Genomic DNA, 20,903 nt, shown 5'->3' on the forward strand with positions numbered 1-20,903 from the left:
TGACCAAAAATAAGCTTCCTAAAAATATCAAAAATATTTTGATAGATTTAGAGTTCAACCCCAGTAAACTCGAGCTAAGCCCCAGCTCTAGTTGACTCGCTAGTAACGTGTTTTAAAACAAATCACAGACAACAAACGCAAAGTTTAAGTACCGGTCAATTTCTTTGTTTAATATCATTATGCCACGACGCAGATGACCTAAGCTTTCTCAAAAAACCCGTTATGCAATTAGGCTTCGGAACATTGCGAATCAATCCATCGAAGGAGGAGAAAACGCTCGCGAAGAGAGCCGCGTTAGTATAGTCCGGCTTCGATATTTTCAAACAGAAGGGCAAAGAGTGAAATGGCCCATTTGGGAGTGATAAATCGTCGAGATCCATGAATTAGACTGATCAGTTCAAACGAATGTACTCCTGCTGAGCCCCTAACAGAAGAAATTGCATGATACTGCTATTAATTAAGCTACGGAACTACCCCTTCATGATTTTGAAAGGTTTATTTTATATGTCTCTTAAAATTAAACTATGTGAAAATTTAATTAAACGACTATGATTTAGTTCCCGTTGGTACAACGAAATAGTACTTACAATTAGTTATAAATTCAAATGTGTGAACAATGAGTAATCAAAAATTTATCAAAAATAAGGAGGCCTGATTTGGAGAAAAGGCACATTCTAATTTATTTGATATCAAGGAAGTAAGAAATAGTCATTGGGAGAAAGACGAGAGTATGCTGGGAACAACGTGATGAGCAAGTCTAAGTAGGCTATAATGTGAATTGGGCAAGTATAAATAAATGGGTGTAAATACTATGAACTCGTCAGCCACGCCGCTGAATATTCTTTTGCGGTCAAATAATGTTTTCTCCGGTTTTCAGCCGGGTTAAAGTTCCCATTTCTTCACCGGAAGGGATTCCTCATTTCACAATAGTATTTAGGAGGCAAAATTTCACCATAGGGTGGAGCTATAAGACACGAAACTGTAATTCAGTATGAGAATTCCGTAGATAGAAGCGGAAAGATTTGCTGGGACGAAATACATTCTTTCTCATTTAGCTATTCTATACTTAAAATTAAAAACACGCGAAGAAACCCCCCACATTTCATGAGTCGGTGACGTCACTACATCTTTGATAAATGTAATCACCCAGGTGGCACTGACCATATGGGAGATAATCGAGCAAGAGGACCGACAGATAGTAAGGGACAATTTCAAGGAAAGGGGCGTAAGATGTAATACTCTTTGTTTAAACTAAGGGACAGAAATGGAGAATTAATGATTGAAAACGAAGGCAAAGTGTAGAAAAAATATCCGGAAGAGTTACACAAAGATAAGAACCTAAAAACCAATGCTATCGACAACAGAAGGAAAGTGGTTAAAGATGACACGGTAGCCCTAATTTAAAGATCAAAATTAGATGCGGCGTTTGGAAACCTGCGGATGGATTAATAATCTGGAATTGACGATTTTCAAATATACCTAATTAAAAATATAGGATAAAAGACGTTGAACCAGCTGCATAAAACCACAAACGAATGAACCTCGCTGAAACGGCAATGAACCTCGCTAGTCCCATTAGACAATGACAGCAGCAGAGAAATCAAGGGTATAGGCCTTCGAAATGTGGTGCAAAAGAAGAATGGTGAAAATATAATGGATTGACCGAGTTAATGATGACGAAGTCCTAAGAAGAGTTGGAGTGAAGAGAAGCCTCATAAAAACCTTGATAAGAAGACAAACCACCTTATAGGCCACATCTTAAGACGTGATGTAACAAGACAGTTGTCGAGGAACAAGTAGATAGCAAGAACGGAAAAGAAAGACTTCGAATAAAATATATGGAAAGTTTACAGAAGGATGTGAAGGAGAAAACATTCGTAGTTTAGTAGAGAGCTGCGCCAAACCAATCAGGATTGTTGTCCAGTCCTGATGATGACTTCTTCTACTACCTATCGCTTACAATTAGTCGTTTATTTTTACGCATCTGAAAATATTTCTATTACTGTTTTCATTAATGTATAAACGGTGTTACCGTCGGAATAAATGAATAAAATAAGCAACAATGAACATCGAAAGTCCCATGGGCTGTTCCTCGCTGAAACTGGGCAGCAGTGACCGACTTCGCCATAACTGCTGACGTCATCAACTTTTCTGACGATTTGACAATTCAATTCGACTGACGACCCCGTTGATACATCACTAAGAATATCTCGGGAAGTGGAAGACGAATCGTAAACGAAAAATTGTGTGAGTCTATTTATCAAGATTGACGATGAAAAAGGAAGTCTATAAGTTGTCCAATGTGTCAAAATCGAGTATGAGCTCAAATAAAGACCTATCGCTCGAGTTGACAAATAAACCGAAGTAAAAATGGTGTGTAGGAGGCTTATGGTGAAAAAAGACAGGGCAAATCGTCGTAAGCAAGCCATTAAAAGTACGCTTAAATGATCACTATGTATGGTTATGCCTGTTAACCAGAATCTTAACAAAATTGTAAATACTCGCAATGGATTAATGTGACGACAATTTACTGTAATCACTGTGGGGCTGAAACATGAGTTTCATTCATTGATGGTTGAAACTTAGTAAGTTAATAGCAATATCCTCACGGTACGTGAGCGTAATGACATCTCGATAAGCAAAAGCATTTTGATTATACTCTGGATACGTTTTTCTGGAAAGCTATACCACGAAGAACAAAGCGAACAGAGAAAACTATAGCGAAAAAAGTTTACTTTACTCGTGAATCACTAAATAAATGGTCAGCATGTCATCAAATATCTCTACTTTGCCAGTTCACAGAGACAAAATGAAGCAAATTGACAGTGGAAAATTGAAAATAAAATATTTAAATAAACAAAATTTTGACTGACTTACCATTTCGTAACCTTCACATCTCTCCCATGCGTTCTTCAAAGGATTTCCCGGCAAATATTACTTCATTTGACGTAACTGACAGCGTTAACTCAACGGATTTGATTAACCTACTGTAAAGAAAGAAAAAAACAAATTAAATATCACTACTTAGGACACAATTCAAATGGTTTCCGCCGTTTGGAAACCTCAATTTATACTACGTAGATTATCATTAGAAAGAGGATTAAAATATGTGAGAAGTACTTCATGGCAAGGTGTAATAACCAACGGAGACAGGCAAAAGATTTGATGATACCGATATTTGAATAGCATTACTTCATAGTCATAGAAGACAATTGTTTCCGCAACCGAGGTAATACACCGGTGACTACTAAAATAATTAGCAGCAGTATTGATGGTGAAATTTGAGAGCAATGGACTGCCACGATGATCGCTGATTCAACAGTTGGTATTGAAGCCCCGCTTACAAAATTTCTTCAGCGCAGCTTTAGAGGCCGATTCACACGAGCAGAGAAAAACAGATTAAAACCTAAAAGACGTGACACACAGAAATTCACAACGCACAGTAATGGATGTGTAATACGCTGCGAGTATTTTATTAGTTCCACAGATTGACTACACGAGAATATGCTTCTTGAAAAGTAAAGGTGAAAATTTTCATTCCAAAAAATATGTTCACGGCTATCATGTCGATAACGATAACACTAATTTACCTTAAAAATCCAATAAAAAAGATGAGATGGTCTTTAACATGAAACGGGAAAACAGGTTCTGAGCACTTCGTTGAACACGATTTTTCGTAAAATAAATATTTTCTACGAGCTCGATAATCACTTATCTACTACGAGCAATAACAATTATCGTCACATTCCAATTTAAGAGGAATTCACACACCATCAACACTGAAGAATAATGTAAAAAGAGAAAGTTGTTAACTTTCGGGCACAGTGATGTACTTACGTGTTGACTAGATGAAAGTTGCCGGCAGAATGACGAAGTGAAATCCTAGGACCCTAGGACTCTGCGAGTGTCACGTGACTTCTGGCCGCCGCAGTAAATAGTTCCGATACATTTTTAAAACAGCACAAAGCAAGCAACATAATTATATTAATAATACTATATAAAATAATTAATAATATTAATTATAATACTATACACTGTTCATTAATTTTATTATCCGGTGGATTAAATTTTTTTATTTAAAATGCAAGAGAACAAGTTTAAATTTCAAAGTAACACGATAACCGTCAACGGAAAACTGTATCCTTACGCGGGGGTCACGAGGAAGTTTTCGTGCAGAGGCTTCCCAGAAAAATCATCTCATTGTGGGAGGGGTAAAACGGCTTTAAAGGCCATTCAAAGCCACAGACTCATCATTATCAGTGTTTCAATCAGCTATTGCGTTATTCCTCTGCCTCAAATGACAATCTGTTCCTCGAAGTAAAATTGGGCTATTTGACTTTGGCTATTGGTATACCCATAGCTATTTGACGTCACGCCAGCCTTTATTCAACCGACTCAATAACTATCCTACCCCACCTCCCAACTAGTCATACCCTTCTCCTCTGACCAACAGGAACCTTGGAGTCATTGCAAGCAACTTATTTCTTAACATTAGACAGCTGAAAAACATACCAACCACCCTCGTCAAGATCACCTTCTACGTCAGCGGTTACGAAGTTGGTGCAAGAAGACAGCCGAATGTGCGAAGGAGACATTAAAAACTCTTAAGATGACCATTTACGTGAGTACGCAAATTTAATATTTGAGTGGAATAACAATTTATAAAGTGCACTTACTACGAAAAGTGTATGTAGGCTATTTTGTGGTGACTTTCGTGATATTTGCGGGATCTATCGGTGGGGTGTAAAGGGCCAAAAAAAGTAAAAAGTATTCTAAAATCCATGTATTTGAGATGTACTTTTTTCATTAAAACATCTGCGGCGTTAATGGACGCGAAAATCATTACCTTGCTGTTCTTCTTAGCACGCTTGAAAGCTTCAAAATGAGTAGTACATAAATTAATTTGTTGCACCATTAAGTGGGGAGTTAGCCAGTACGTTGAGGTTAAATCGCATTACTGTTTTTGCGTTGCGAATTACTTTCCATCCATTCGAGCAGTTCACTTGATCAATAGTTCTACATCGTGCATTGATCACTTGAGGGTAAATTTTATATTATTCGCATGTACGAGCATGTGTTTTCGTTATGGTTTTCGATGAAACAATGGTAATATTTTGAGGTCATAGTCGTAGCAGCGGTGTGGAAGTCAAAGGGGTTCAACCCCCCATGCGGAAGGAAATGGTCATATGCGAAACCTCTAATAACGGATCCCACCTCCCTCTCCCTCCGAAAGTTTTCTGATGATGTTTAAGATCTTTGTTTCGGAGGATTCATTAATTCCCGTGTCGCGATGGTTGTGGTGTGGTTGTGCCTCATTTTCGTAGACGAGTGGCTATGTGGTTTTCACCATTTTAAAAAACATTGTTCGTTAATCGATATCAAGATAAAGATGTAATAGTTGTTTTATTTCCACAGATTTAATTTCTAAACAGACCTTCTTAATTTTCGACAATAAACACTATCCTTATCACGGTAGTAGTTACCGCATCCAGAGTATATTGTCCAAATCTGGGTCGTTTAAGAAATAAAATCTGCGGAAATAAAACAACTGTCTTATCTTTATCATGATATCGATTCTTGATTTCGACATGGTAATGCCTAAGACGTTAAACTCAATTGTTCGTTATTTTGATCAAACAAAAACTATGATTGGTTAGCCACCTGAAAGAGAACAATATCTTCAACCTTTATTGAAATTACGAGGGTGGTTCCACCCCTACTCCGCCACGGCCCTGATTTTAATAACGATAAAGGTAGTAAAGTAACCCTGCCAAACACCCTTGCGATGCCTCTTGCGTGTTCATTCAAGTGTATAATTTCTCTAGTTTCCAGTTCTCATTAAATTACTAAAATCTATCAAAATTGTTTGTCCTTCTTAATGAATATTTTATGTCATTTGAGTGAATATTTTCGAGCCGTCAACGATTTGACCGTGTTGGGGTTTAACCCTGAAATTTACATTGCTTAAGGTTTATTTAATGCTTTCCCGGAGAGCTACTGTATCCAGTGGCGCAGCGAAGGGGGGCAAATCCTCTGGTAACAATTCTGCCCATCCTCTATATTTCTTTCTAGTACTCTCTTCTTCTTACGATGAGCTTTGAGACTTCATGCACGAACCATGTTTTATTCTCAACTACTATTAATAAGTTTAAATTGATAAGTATGAATATGCTACCGAGGACATCATGAGCTCCAATTTCGAAAAGGCTACACAAAGAAAACATGAAAAAGATCTGTAGTTTAGGTGAAAGTGATGGACATAAAGGCCCCCCCAGAGCTCATAGAAATTTTTAAGTTAAATCTATTTTACTTAATTGGATTAATATTGCTCTTATAATAGTGTGAGGATTAATAAAATATCCCTCAGAAGGCCGTAAAAATCACTATTTTGAACCATTTGTCTTAATTTTTTTCCGGCGGAGGGCCTCCGACCTCGCGCTTATCCTGGCGGGTATGCAATACCCCAAGTCCCCCAGTATCAGTTGCGCCTGAAACCCCCCTAGCCTTAATTCCTAGCTGCGCCCCTGACTGTATCTACATCTACATATTACTCTGCAAGCCTCCTTTAGGGTGTTTGGCAGGGGGATAATCAATCACCAGCCTGCAGCATGCAAGAAAAATTCCCTGATGCACACCACGAAGTCATAAAACTTTTACACATTCTAACAAATTATACTGCCACATTCATCCAAAGGCAAAAATCGCCAACTACTCATGAAGGCAATCTGCTTATGAAGCTAGAGGATGCTAAACATGCGGTTAGAGATCCATTAGGAAAATTCGGAAACATACATTAAGGATTGCGTAAGTTAGACGGCTACACCACGAGTCAACTAACCTATTTGTAAGCCCTAACACTGTCGGTATAATCTCTTATCGATCGTGAAAAAATGGCACTTTGAATCTATTTTTTCTGCAGTCTATCTCTCTTATTTTACTTTTATAATCTGAACATAGTGTGTTGGCGTTAGTAAGATATAGCTAACTTCGTCGGAATATAAACTGCTCTTGAATATACATGCGATGGCATTTTCTTGAGATTCCGTCCGGAATAGGCTCTCCACTTCTGTCGACGTTTCGAAGGACGTTTAACCCGGTCGGAAGCCCGAGAAAGATTCTAAGCATATTTATTACCATTTTTAATATTGCCGGTCGAAAATGATAATCTTGGGTAACAATTAACTGATTAACCGATTACCTAGGAAAATACTACCGAATCACATAAATGGAACTTATTTCCCCTTTAATTTCTACTAATTATAAATGGTAGTGGCGCAGCGAGGGGGGGTTTTGGGGGATAACCCCCTCCCCCCAGAGCTCAGAGAAATTTTTAAGTTCAATCCATTTTACTTATTTGAATCAGTATTACTTATATAATAGTGTTAGGATTTATCAAATATCCCTCAGAAAGCCGTAAAACTCGCCATTTTGAACCATTATTCTCAATTTTTTTTCTGAGGAGGGACCCAGCAACTCCTGCTTACCCTGGTGTGTATGCAATACTCCCACACTCGTAAGTATTAGTTGCGCCTAAAAAAAACCCCTAGCCTTAATTCCTAGCTACGCCCCTGATAAGTGGTGTCTTGCCGGTGATATCAACGCATGAAACGTAGCTGGTAACTAAGTGATAAATAATTTAACACCTAAATTCTAGAAATTACGTGGGTGGTCTCAGCCCCACTATGTTATGACCACTACCCTGATTTTAATAACGATAAAGGTAATGAAGTTACCCTACCACACCCGGCCAAATTCCTCTTACCTGTTAATTCAGTTGAAATAATTCTAACACCTGAGTATACTTAGATGTTATTATTATTTACCACTCTGTTACCACCTATGTTCCATACGTTGATATCACCGGATTAGGCCGCGCTTTCCATTGCCTCTTTTAGGGGTCAATCAGGACTTGTAGACTCAACTGGATCCAAACTTATCTGATTGAATAAAGCCCCTATCTTCCAGTGCATACCATTATAGTCCAGTGGCGGTTCCAGAGAGGGGCTATAGACCCCCTTGGGTATCCTATTTACACTATATAAAATCCTAATTTTGTTAGGACCCCCACTCCAGCCGGGAGGTTACCCCCCAGATCCCCTACCTACTGATAGCCCCCCTTGTCCCTATCCTGGATCCGGCGCTGCATTTTACCTCTCACTCTTCTAAACCCCAATGTTTACCTCTTGGGAGACCTCTTGTCCTTGCTTCGACATGCACAGAGCAACAAAGATAAGCTGAAGGCAGCCACCGACAAGAAATGAACTCTTCGGTCCAAGCTAGGCTCTTATCTTCGAGTTACCCCTATCTTGTAATAATGTAAACCCGTAGTGCATGTAAATAGTAAACAGACATGTTTTATATAGTGTATGCTACCAATCATCTTGGTTAAGTCACTTTTTCTTTGATATTTTGTGAACTTTCCCATTTTGTTTTTCTCGAAGTTCATTCTGCTCCCGATAAGTATTATATCTTGTTCCGGTTCTAGAGGTGTATTGAGTGGAATTTATGGTTGTAATATTGAAGGTACAGTTAAGTGTCGGATGAAGTTCTTCGTAGTTTATTATTATTTCTTATTGTTTTCTAATTGTAAAAGCAAGCTATTTTTTTATTTCTTTTAAGTCCTTATTACCTTGAGGGTCCATGACAAAAACTTTATTTTTTATTATTATCTTTTAAGCCTTCTTTGCTTTTTATTTTGTCTCTAGACAGTCTTGTTATCTTTATCTAACTCTTTAAAAACAGCTACGTTCTTCTACAACTCCTTCCATTCTTCCTAGAACGTAGTGATATCACCTCGTCACAACGCCGATGCTTATCAGTGGCCCGCCCGAGTTGGTCGCTTCAATGAATTATGCGGAAAAAGATATGCTCATACGAAACCTGTCCCATAGTGGCCTTCAGTCCTCAACATCGGCTGCGAGGGCTTTACTCGCTACAGACGCCATTCATTTCAACAGCATAGGGATTGCTGCGGGCTTGTTTCAAATGAATTTTTATCTAGAGCACCGTAGAGGCGTAACCAGACAAATTTAAAGTGGGAGTTCGTGGAGAGCGTAAATGACTCGAAGCACACAATTCGGCGTAGAATGAATTTTTAGCACATCTGTTTTTTTTTATTGTTTACACAATCACATTTTTAAAAAATCGAGAAAACACGGGTCATATTTTCTCTTCAGACTCTATATCACACTCGATAATAAAGTAAAATTAGTGGACGAGCTTATTCTTTATCGATCGTTTATGCGGAAAAAATATACGAAACCTATCCCGTTGTGGCTTCAGTCCCCAGCAGGGGCGCAGCTAGGAAAAGTCTGGGGGGGGTTTAGGTGCAACTAATACCAGGGTGTTTGGAGGTATGGTATACCCACCAGGATAAGCGGTAGGTGCGAGATTAATGAATTGCGGAGTTTTAAGATAAATGGTTGAAAATGGTGAGTTTTACAGCTTTCTGAGGGATATTTTTAATAATCCTTACACTATTCTATTAGTAATATCAATCCAATTAAGTAAAATGGATTAAAATTAAAACTTTCTCTGAGCTTTGGGGGGGGGGATTTTCCCCCAAAACCCCCCCTCGCTGCGCCACTGGTCCCCAGCATCAGCTCTGACATTAACTGTTGCTTTTTAAGAGGACGTATACTTCCAGCTCAACCAGTCTTTTTTGTGACACATTACGAGCTTAAAACTCTGGCAACCATCTTCAAATTTTCACGATGTATGAAGTGGAACTTAGACAATATTTTCCTGGATCGCTTTACCCAGGGCCGGCCCTAGCAGGTGCGGGGCTAGGGGCGAACCTTCAGTGCGGGGCCCTTCACTTAAAATATTAAACTCTATGCCCCATCTACAAACTCGAGCATTTTGAATCCCTACCACTCTCTGGCTAAGTATGTGTTGCCCTCCCAAATTCAGACTTCGTAATTACGCCGTTATGATACCATCACGCAGTTGAGTTCAAAATAGTATAATACAAATAAAATTTCTAATTATATTTATTCATAAAATTATAACGTAAAATAAACATAAAAAGCGCGCTTTTTCAATAGCGTTTTCAAAACTATCGTATATTTTAATTTTTTTTCACGAACGCGGGGCCCGGGGCGGTCGCCCCGCCCTAAGCCCGGCCCTGGCTTTACCTATTAATTACTAATGATTTTTTGAACATTTGAGACACAGGAAGTGTTGTACCGAGTCTACCCTGCTTACGTTGAAAATTTTGAGACAACAGAAAGATTTATGCAAGTAATGCGTCATTAGAAGTGACTGCAAAGAGACAGGTATGCCTTCTTGAGCGTGAAATCTGCCTTCTTCTTTGACGGCTTTCTTATTTCCATTGAATACAGATAGAAAAACTAATAAACAATAAGATGGGTTAATCTTCATTTCTCTGTGGGTTTCTATTTGACACAAATTAAATGCTTTGTATGCGAAAATACCTTTTCCATAAATCGGAGAATATAGTTTGACAGTCCGAGGGGACAGAAACGCGAACCAATTCCGGACGTAAAACGCTCAGCCGCGCGTGACGAATGAAGATGCCGTTCCTTCGTCGTAGCCCGGAATCAGCTGTCCTCCGAGAATTGAAAGCCCCCATTGTTGCGAGTGGAATAACAGCTGAGGGAGGGGGTGCAGGGTCCGTCCCAAGGTCATTCAAGGATGCTACTCCGCCACCACGAACAAATGACTCACCTCACCATGCTGCAACAGTGGCGTAGCGAGGGGGGGGGGGGAATTTCGGAAGGTCCGAGTCCCCCCTCCCCGAAATATTTGCGCACGCTTACTTTGCATCACAAAAGAAAACCAAATATTGAAAATAATGAATTTATAAAAGATTTCTTTGAAAAATGAAGTTTTTTCGATTATGAATAGTGTTAAAGTTAGTTTAAAACTCTCAACTTAGTACCCTGTTTTTCAAAAATTTTCCCCCCTTGTTCTGGACACCCCCCCCAGAACAAAATTCTTGGCTACCCCACTGTGCTGCAAGTTGGCCGATTGAAGCAGAGGCCTCAGAGTTAAATATAAAAAAAGAGTCCATGATAAAGTATAAACGACATAATGTAATGTATTGATGGAGGCTTCCACAGAGTTGTGTAGTAGGAGGAGCATGACGTCGAGATTTCCCTCCGCTTCCATTCATCTTATTACGACAGTTACGTCAACGTTGCAGCAGGCATCTTCAGGTTTGAAGGGTCGGATGCAAGTTTTTACCCAGAAGACACCTTGGAATGCCGGCAAAACTGCCTTACAAAGATGAATCAATGCGGAGGACAACCAAGAAGCCATGCTCCCCTAACATATGGTTATTTCCACACTTTAAAATATATCTCCTCTACCTGGCTTCAACACTGTCATTTTCAAACTCCTTACCTTCAATCTACATCTGCATAATACCCTGTGGGCCAGTGGCGGAGCGTGGGGGGGGGGGGGGGGTTGGTGGATAAATCCCCCCCCCCCAGAACTGAGATATTTTAAAATTTATTCCATTTTACTTATCGGATAAATATTACTTATATAAATATGTAAGTATTAATAAAATATCCCTCAGAAAGCCGTAAAAATCACCATTTTGACCATTTATCTTAAAAATGTTTTGGGGAAGGGCACCCGCACCTCCCGTATTCCATGCCCCCAGTTTCTCCTAAAAGCCCCCCTAGCCTTAATTCCCAGCAGCATACCTGCTGCGAGCCCCCTCTAATGTGTTTGGCAGGGGGTGATCAATCATCAGCATGCAATAAGATTCGGACATGCAAGCCACACAGTCTTAAAAATGTTACACATAATATCAAGTTATACTTCCACATTCATGCAAAGGCAAAAATTGCAAACTACTCTTGAAGGTAATCTGCCTATGGAGCTAGAACATGCAAAAATTGCTCCTCGAAAATGACATAGTGTGTCGAAACCATGGTCAGTGGTGGAACTATATATTGAAGCCTGGAAATTGCCATTCATTGCTTGTATTTTAACATGGATATATTGCATTTCCACCATGCGAAACCTTAAATGATTTCACATAACCAAAGCGCTTATGTGGCTGTGCACTAGCCAAAAACTGAGGGCACCATTGAAACTATGAATTTATATTTCTTTTGGTATAATCTTTGTGGGTTTTCCACTCGGTGAGTTGCTTGTAGGCCAACATTTTGATGTAGTATCACACTCAAAAGCCCTGAGGAGATAGGCGAATTTAAGGGGAGGGACACTGGGGCACGTTCCCCCACCCCCCCAGATGCTTAAAAAATGAACAAGATTTTTTTATACAGTTATCATTTAGTTCGTTTTTTTTATTACGGAGCCTCAATCATTTACTTTAATATTAATGACTTTCATATCAAAATTAAGAGAATATTTTGTACAGTAATTGTTGTATTTTTTGTTTATAATCTCAAACAGTGGCACAGCGAGGGGGAGTTTTGGGGGATAAACCCAGCTCAGAGGAATTTTTAAGTTTAATCAATTTTACTTATTTGGATTGATATTACTAATAGAATAGTGTAACATTTAATAAATTATCCCTCAGAAAGCCGTAAAACTCACAATTTTGAACCATTTATCTTAAAATTCCACAATTTACTAATCTCGCACCTACCTCTTATCCTGGTGGGTATACCATACCCCCACGCACCTCGGTATTAGTTGCACTTAAACCTACCCCAGCCTCAATTCCTGGCTGCACCCCTGATCTCAAATATAAGAAGACCTAGCTGTCAGACCCCTGTAAAAATATTGGATCCGCCCCTGCTTAAGGATGATGGCAGAGGTAGCCATGGAAACGTCGGCCTACAAGCAACTCACCCGATGGAAAACCCAAGAAGATTAAACCAGTATCATACGCTGGGAAAGAACAAAATCATAATACATTTGTTTTATTAATAACCTGACAATCCTCTCACAGGCCCGTTTGCCCCTGGAATCTTAGAAGTCAAATCCTGTGTTTAGGTTTTCCAGGGACCCTACCAGCAGAATTTTCAACACAAAGCCACGTCCAGAGAGGAGAAAAACCTTATAGAGGCAGGACTCGAACCCGTGACCCTTGGATTATCATGCAAGGACTTTACCCAGCCGCCAATGGTGCCAAGGGAAAATATTGTTATGGAAAATGTAAACAATGTAAAATTAAAGACCAAAATTTTTAATGGATTTTATTTACAACACATACCGAATCTCTTCGTGTATTAAAATTATGGGATTTTTTTACCAGTCAATATAAGCAGCATACAAGCAATCGCTATCATCGGGGTGGTCTACCAATAGCATTTCCGCAAAAGGAAAGATCAGAGTGGGAGCAAAGGGGGGCATCTATTATTGTGTTCTCATTTTACTCTATGTACACCGAAAATTAAAAGCCACAACTATCAGGACTAGACCAATCCCACCCCTCCTGATGCTGAACTTCAATGGTCACATCAAATTTCAATCAATAGCCTTGACAATGGGTAACAAGACGGAACTGGAAACATTGGTTGCCTTAAATTTTCTTTCCCGTGCACAAACCTGGGAGAAGTTTATTCATTCTATTAATAGGGAAATCGTTTAATCTTGGAATAAACATCTTAGATCTAATGAATGAACCAACTTTTATTTATATCATAATACCTCACAGGTTAGCTTTTGAAATTGCAGTTAAAACAAGTCTGCAAATGCAGTTGGTATCTAACCACAGTTGTGTATTTCACCTCTGAAATCTTACTGAGGAATCTACCTATTATTGTTTTCTCCTTTTACTCTGTGTCTTAAGGACTGACAAGTTGCCACCTTCTACGGTTGATGACCTCTGCATTCTGGTGATTGAAGAGGGTCCAGCTGGTCTGTGCTCGGCACAGCACATCCTGGCCTCCAATCATGGAACACCCTTCCTCAAGTTTGCATCTCCAGTGGTACTGGAACGATCAGGTGCTATTGGGGGAACTTGGGTCTATGGTGATATGTATGCCACTCTACGAGAGTATTAGGTATTTACCGAATCCCATGCAAACTCCATTTAAAAACAGATGCATTCACAATATGCCATGAATTATTGTTGTTGTAGACCATTAAAGGGGTTAAAAACCAACATTTTTGTAGATGATTGCTTAAACATTAAATTTTATGCAAAACAGGGGCAGATTAACCCTTTTGCACAGAATTTCGACAGTATTCAATGAGTATTTTCACATGCTAACCCAGTGAGAAATGGGTGGTAGAATCCACGTGGAACCCACGTGGAATCCACGTTGAGTGGTGGATATTTGGTGGTGGTGGATATTGAGTGGTTGGACCCACGTGGAATCCACGTTGATTTCAAGTGGATTTGTGGTGATTATCATAAAATGTTAAACAGAATTTCTAATTTGTGGAACTTAACTCTCTGGTGACATTGCATCATTTATCATCCTGAAACCATGCTAGTTATGTGAAAATGTATCGCGCATTCTATTTTTATATAATTCGTGGAAAGGCAGCCATGAGAGCACATGAAAAATCGTAGACACATATATAGAAGGTTTAGATATAGAGTGGTTGAGGTTTTAATGGTTTTAGGACAGCACCAACTGCTGTTTTAATTTTTCCACCGAATTTCCACGTGGGTTCCACGTTGATTCCACGACCAAAAACACGTGGTATCCACGTTAATTCTCCACGTGGGTTCCACGTGGATTCCACCACCCATTTCTCACTGGGAAAGACCTCATGTCAGCTCTAGCTGGCTAGGATTATTCAATGCAAACGAACAGAAGTCAACCAGAGCTGACATGGAGAAAGCGAAGGGACCACTAAGGTAGCAATGGTTGGATCAGGTATTCAAAGTCCTGCATGAGACCCAGCTTAGCAAGACCTTTGGGGCCACTCCTCAGTAATTAGCCCTAACCTTCCAACTAATTTATGATCCTTCTCGCTGCATAAATCCATTATAGAGTGGTTACATTGTCAATGGTTTTTGCAAAGAAACATTTTGCTGCGTGTTCCATTTTTTCATATTTTGAAATGAATTCTTTGTTTTTTTATTTGCCTGAGATATTTTTTAACGAAATTTTAGCCTTGCTGTATATAGACAGACTTCTGTTTCTAGTCTTAGTACCTTGTGTTTACTAACTTTGTGATTATCAATGCTAAAAATCTGTTGAAAATTCCACAATGCTTAAAAAATTTCATTTATTCTTATCGAAGTGTATATTATTGAAAATCAAAAGCAATATTTTGTTTAAAAAATACTGGCAACGCTATAAGTGACCGTGGACTCTGCTAATATTTGGTTAGAGGGTCTTGTTCAGTGGCCTGGAACCCCGTTGAGTTGGAGCCCAAATCGGGGGGATGTAAATATTTTGGCAACTCCTCCCCAAAAATAATATCCACACAGGCCCTACCCAGTGAGAAATGGGTGGTGGAATCCACGTGGAACCCACGTGGAGAATTAACGTGGATACCACGTGTTTTTGGTCGTGGAATCAACGTGGAACCCACATGGAAATTTGGTGGAAAAATTAAAACAGCAGTTGGTGCTGTCCTAAAACCATTAAAACCTCAACCACTCTATATCTAAACCTTCTATATATGTGTCTACGATTTTTCATGTGCTCTCATGGCTGCCTTTCCATGAATTATATAAAAATAGAATGTGCGATACATTTTCACATAACTAGCGTGGTTTCAGGATGATAAATGACGCAATGTCACCAGAGAGATAAGTTCCACAAATTAGAAATTCTGTTTAACATTTTATGATAATCACCACAAATCCACTTGAAATCAACGTGGATTCCACGTGGGTCCAACCACTCAATATCCACCACCACCAAATATCCACCACTCAACGTGGATTCCACGTGGGTTCCACGTGGTTTCCACCACCCATTTCTCACTGGGTATTGAAAATTTCTTATAAGTCTTACAGAAATTCTGTTATCACTATATTAGCCAAAGAACATACATATTTAAATCCGATTCATCCTATTCCTAAGACACTGATTGTATGTGAGGGTGGAATATTCACTAGGTTACAGAAAGGTTGTGACATGTTGCCGGTCGCTTAGGGGAGTGTTATTTGGACATAGTTTTCCCCAAACATATATTAAAAAATGTGGTTTTTAAAGCATATTTTCAACTTCTGAAGCAAATTGCCTCTCACAAGAAAAAAAATTTTCCTCCTTAAGACAATTTTGCCGCAATTAGAACATTTTGAAGCATACCAGCAGGGGCGCAGAGTACGCAGAAACCCTGCACATGAGATAAAGAAAGGAAAGATGTCATGATATCGATATGTATATTGCGTGCATTGAAAATATCGATATTTGCATATTCAAAAGGAGGGGTAGATCCAGGATTTCTTTCTGGGGGGCATAAGCAAGGCCATAACAAAGATTTTGTTCCAGGGGGGCACAAGGATACCTTGTAATACAATTCGAGTGCAATGATAATGGGACCATCTTAAAAAATATGCAAGATTTTTTAATATGGTCCCATTGGGGCACGTGCCCCCATGCCCCCCCTAGATCTGCCTATGTTCGAAACATCAAACGTGTTGCTACTCCGTCTCTCTCCCTACAACGCTTGCGTTTTTCGGTGTGGTTTTGTGCTCTGCGAATCTTGAAGAATATCTATAATTAAAATCTGTCCTGTCATAAATAAATAATTTTTTTTCTTTAAAGGCATATTGTGAGTATTATTTTAAAGGGTTGCATAAATGTTGCAAGTGCGTTGCAGGAGTTTCATAAGTGTTGCATGTCTCTCCAGAGGTTGCGAATACGTTGCCATTACATTGCAAAAACGTGGTAGAGAAGACCTTTGACTGGTTTTGCATCATTGCGATTACGTTATACGTATGTCTGAATATAGTCCCCCCCTTTTTTTCCAAAAATGCCTGTGGTAAAAGTAAAGGGGGAACTATATTCAAACGCATTTTTTTAACTTTTCCCGAAACTGAAGCCTCAAAATTAGGGGGGGGGGACCATATTCAGAGGGGGACTATATTCGGAGAAATACGGTACCTACGTTGCAGCAACTCCATATGTAGTTGGTTGTCCATTGTAGTCCAACACTTGGTTGTAGCGCAATGTTTTTTCAACGTTTTCACAACACTTTTGGTTTACAGAGTACCCATGGTTACCTCAAATCAACTTTTGATAATATCATTGTTTCTTGATACATATTATCATTTTTGTTTCTTGAAATTACCATATTGATAGCAGATAGATATAGGGAAGCAGCTGTGAAACAAATATATTCAGTAAAATCACTTTAAGCCCTATAAACCAAAAGTGTTGTGAAAACGCCGCAGACACATTACCCTGCAACCAACAAGGAGTTACTGCAACTTAATGGCAAAGTTGCAAAACCAGCCAAAAGCCCTCTCTACCACGATTTTGCAACGTAATGGCAACATAACTGCAACCTCTGGTGAAACATATTTGGAACACTTATGCAACTCTTGCAACATTTATATAACCCTTTAAAATATGCAATACAATATACATACTTAGAAAGAAAAAAATATTTATTTATGACAAAACAGATTTTTTGCCCTTCTTCTCATTTCTTTGTTGCCTTAAATTGGCATGTCTTAGCCAATCTATTACCTTCTCCTTAGCATCTTTGTGGCTGTAAGATGCCAATGTTGGTTTTAAACGAAAAGCATCTGAAATGAAGGCTTTCGATTTCAGTGACAGGATCGTGATAGTTATTATTCCCCAAATAAATACCCATTCAATGACAATTAACTCACCAAAAATGCAGGCACAGGTTAGTATGGTGCTAAACTGCTTTTTTCTCATGTTAGTCTTTGAATTCCCTTAGTATGACAAAACCCTCCCAATATCGGTCAGAAGATATATAGTGCATCATGCTAAACACTCCATTGATGAGGTTATTTCCAAAAACACGTGGTATCCACGTTACATCTCCACGTGGATTCCACCACCCATTTCTCACTGGGTACATTTAAATTAATTAATTAAGTAATTGAGAGGTGTTTAACAATTAAATTGTTGCAGAAAACTGTATTAATACAAAGTTGGCAATTATCTCAAACATTTTCACATAACTAGTATGGTTTCAGGATGATAAATGACGCAATGTCACCAGAGAGTTAAGTTCCACAAATTAGAAATTCTTACTAACTCATCTGTATTAAGGCCGAAAAAAAAATTTCTTGTAAGAGCCAATTTGCTTCAGAAGATTAAAATACGCTTTAAAAACCCCATGCATGAATATATGTTTGGGGAAAACTATGTTTCTGCTAAGTGACTGGCAACATGTCGCAACCTTTCTGCAACCTATTGAATATTCCAGCCTCACATACAATCCGTGTCTTATGAATAGGATGAATCAGATTTAAATATATATATGCTCTGGCTGAAATATTAAGTTCTAAAATTTTTCAGACCATATGAGTGTATCAGTGACGTAATTAGGACGTTGCAGAAATGTTGTCAAAAGCCTAGCTGCATCCTGCAACCTAGCACAACCCTTTTGCAACGTTTCCGCAACACATTGTGTTTACTGGGAGCTCTTTGATGGCAGAATATTAATTACCTTGGACTAAATTCCTCAAAAGTTGGCAATTACCTCAAACACCTTTGTATTAATACAGTTTTCTGCAACAATTTAATTGTTAAACACCTCTCAATTACTTAATTAATTAATTTAAATGTACCCAGTGAGAAATGGGTGGTGGAATCCACGTGGAACCCACGTGGAGAATTAACGTGGATACCACGTGTTTTTGGTCGTGGAATCAACGTGGAAATTTGGTGGAAAAATTAAAACAGCAGTAGGTGCTGTCCTAAAACCATTAAAACCTCAACCACTCTATATCTAAACCTTCTATATATGTGTCTACGATTTTTCATGTGCTCTCATGGCTGCCTTTCCACGAATTATATAAAAATAGAATGTGCGATACATTTTCACATAACTAGTATGGTTTCAGGATGATAAATGACGCAATGTCACCAGAGAGTTAAGTTCCACAAATTAGAAATTCTGTTTAACATTTTATGCTAATCACCACAAATCCACTTGAAATCAACGTGGATTCCACGTGGGTCCAACCACTCAATATCCACCACTCAACGTGGATTCCACCACCCATTTCTCACTGGGTATGCTCCCCTCAAAGTGAAAGACCCAGTAACTGAAATGGACCACAGTAGAGATTACAAACTTGAGAGTGCAGACTGCTTAGAATGCTATTTTGGCTAGACAGGAAGAAGCTTGAAAGTCCGAGCAGCAGAACACAAGAGGAACTTTGATAAGAAGGAAAGGAAGTCACAGTTTGCAACCCACCTCCTGGCAGAGGGACACAAGACAGTCTGCAAACCAGAGCTGATGCAGAACGAGAAGAAAGGGGACAGGATCTTGGAACAAACATTATTGCATTGCACATTAAAAATCATCTATACATAACTAATGACCACATCATATCATTTTATTCCCCACTCCTTGAACTTCCATTGATTTTCAAAAACAAAACCTTCCAACGATGGTCGTTTAATCCACCCAGTCCAATGAAGTTTAATTTTTTTTAAGTGGAATATGCAATTTTTTCTCACTTCCTAGTATAATAGAGTCCCATTAATTGTAAGTATCAGCCGCAGCCATCACTTTCATTTAACCTGAGAAATTTGATTCTTTCTGTGGTCAGTAGGCGAAATCAGGTGCTATGCATCTTTTATACACCAAGAGTCCTGAAATACAGCCTAAACAGCAGTGAACAATTGAATGGTACTGTATAGAAGTTGGGCAGGTGATTTTAACACGTTGCGTACGGATGGCGAGAATTCTCGTCATTTTTTTCCCGAACATTCCGGACGGATGACTTGATTGAAGATTCTCAGAATTTAGGCGTGTCAACCTAAACAATTTTAAAGCGTACAATACGTATTCGTTTGTACGTTTTCAGTTGTTGTTCATTTTTCATAATGAATTGATGCATCGTACAGTTTGATTGGGTAAAGTTATATTCTAAACATTAGCTTACCCCGATACGCAATGTGTTAATGAAGACAATAACTAAGAACTGTGGCATATAGTGCGCAATACTTTACCTGTCATTATGACAGTTAATTCATGGAAAAGTCAGAAAAAATTGAGGTAATGCAATAACAAATGTAGAAATTGTGACATTCATAGTAGAAGCCATCAGTCAAAATGACAGCTTTGATCCTTCTAATGTTAACTTCCATGACAATTTTATTGAGATTCATGGTGCTAGATGTTCATCATTGACATCAAAAAGTCTAAACTAACTCCTCTGACATCTGAATTAATATAATGTTCATTAATGTGTTTGTGAGATTCTAATAGATCAACTTTCAAATGGGATACCACTTTACTTTTAGAAGTTTCTCTCTCTGACATCATGAGTAGAGGCTTTGCCCGAAGAAAACTCCTGCAATGATTTAGCTATAACCCAGTCAATCATGTGTTCAACTTGGAATCCTTTGAAACTAAAAACCAATTAACGTGCAGATTTATACATGGTTACAGAATTGGTCGATGAACATTAGTAACATAGCAAAGTGACACTTTCCACCCTAGGGGTGGTTTCCACACCTTCTCAATTGTTTTTTTTTTCTAAGTTTTAAGTTTTTTCCCCCAATCAATGCTTTTCAAGTTATACAAAATTTAAACCTCAGCAAAAACATTTCCCGATCATTATACCTTTGAAATCAATCCTTTTCCTGCTACATATATCACTTTCAATACATCAATTTTGAGTATTCCCTGAAAATAAGTTCTCTTCCGCCAACCATAAGTTGCTCTAACAAAATTATTTGAATTAGTAAGTTCAATTTCATAGCACAAGAAATCATTATTCTACAGAGTAGCATCCTCCAGTGATTACTAATAGCTAAAGAAACATCTAGTGACTAAGAAAGATCACTCGGAACCGAAAAGTTGCCGTTTTTGCTGAGCTCACTCCTCAT

The sequence above is a fragment of the Ischnura elegans genome, chromosome 3, assembly GCF_921293095.1.
Source record: "Ischnura elegans chromosome 3, ioIscEleg1.1, whole genome shotgun sequence".
In the NCBI taxonomy this organism is placed as follows: Eukaryota; Metazoa; Arthropoda; class Insecta; order Odonata; family Coenagrionidae; genus Ischnura; species Ischnura elegans.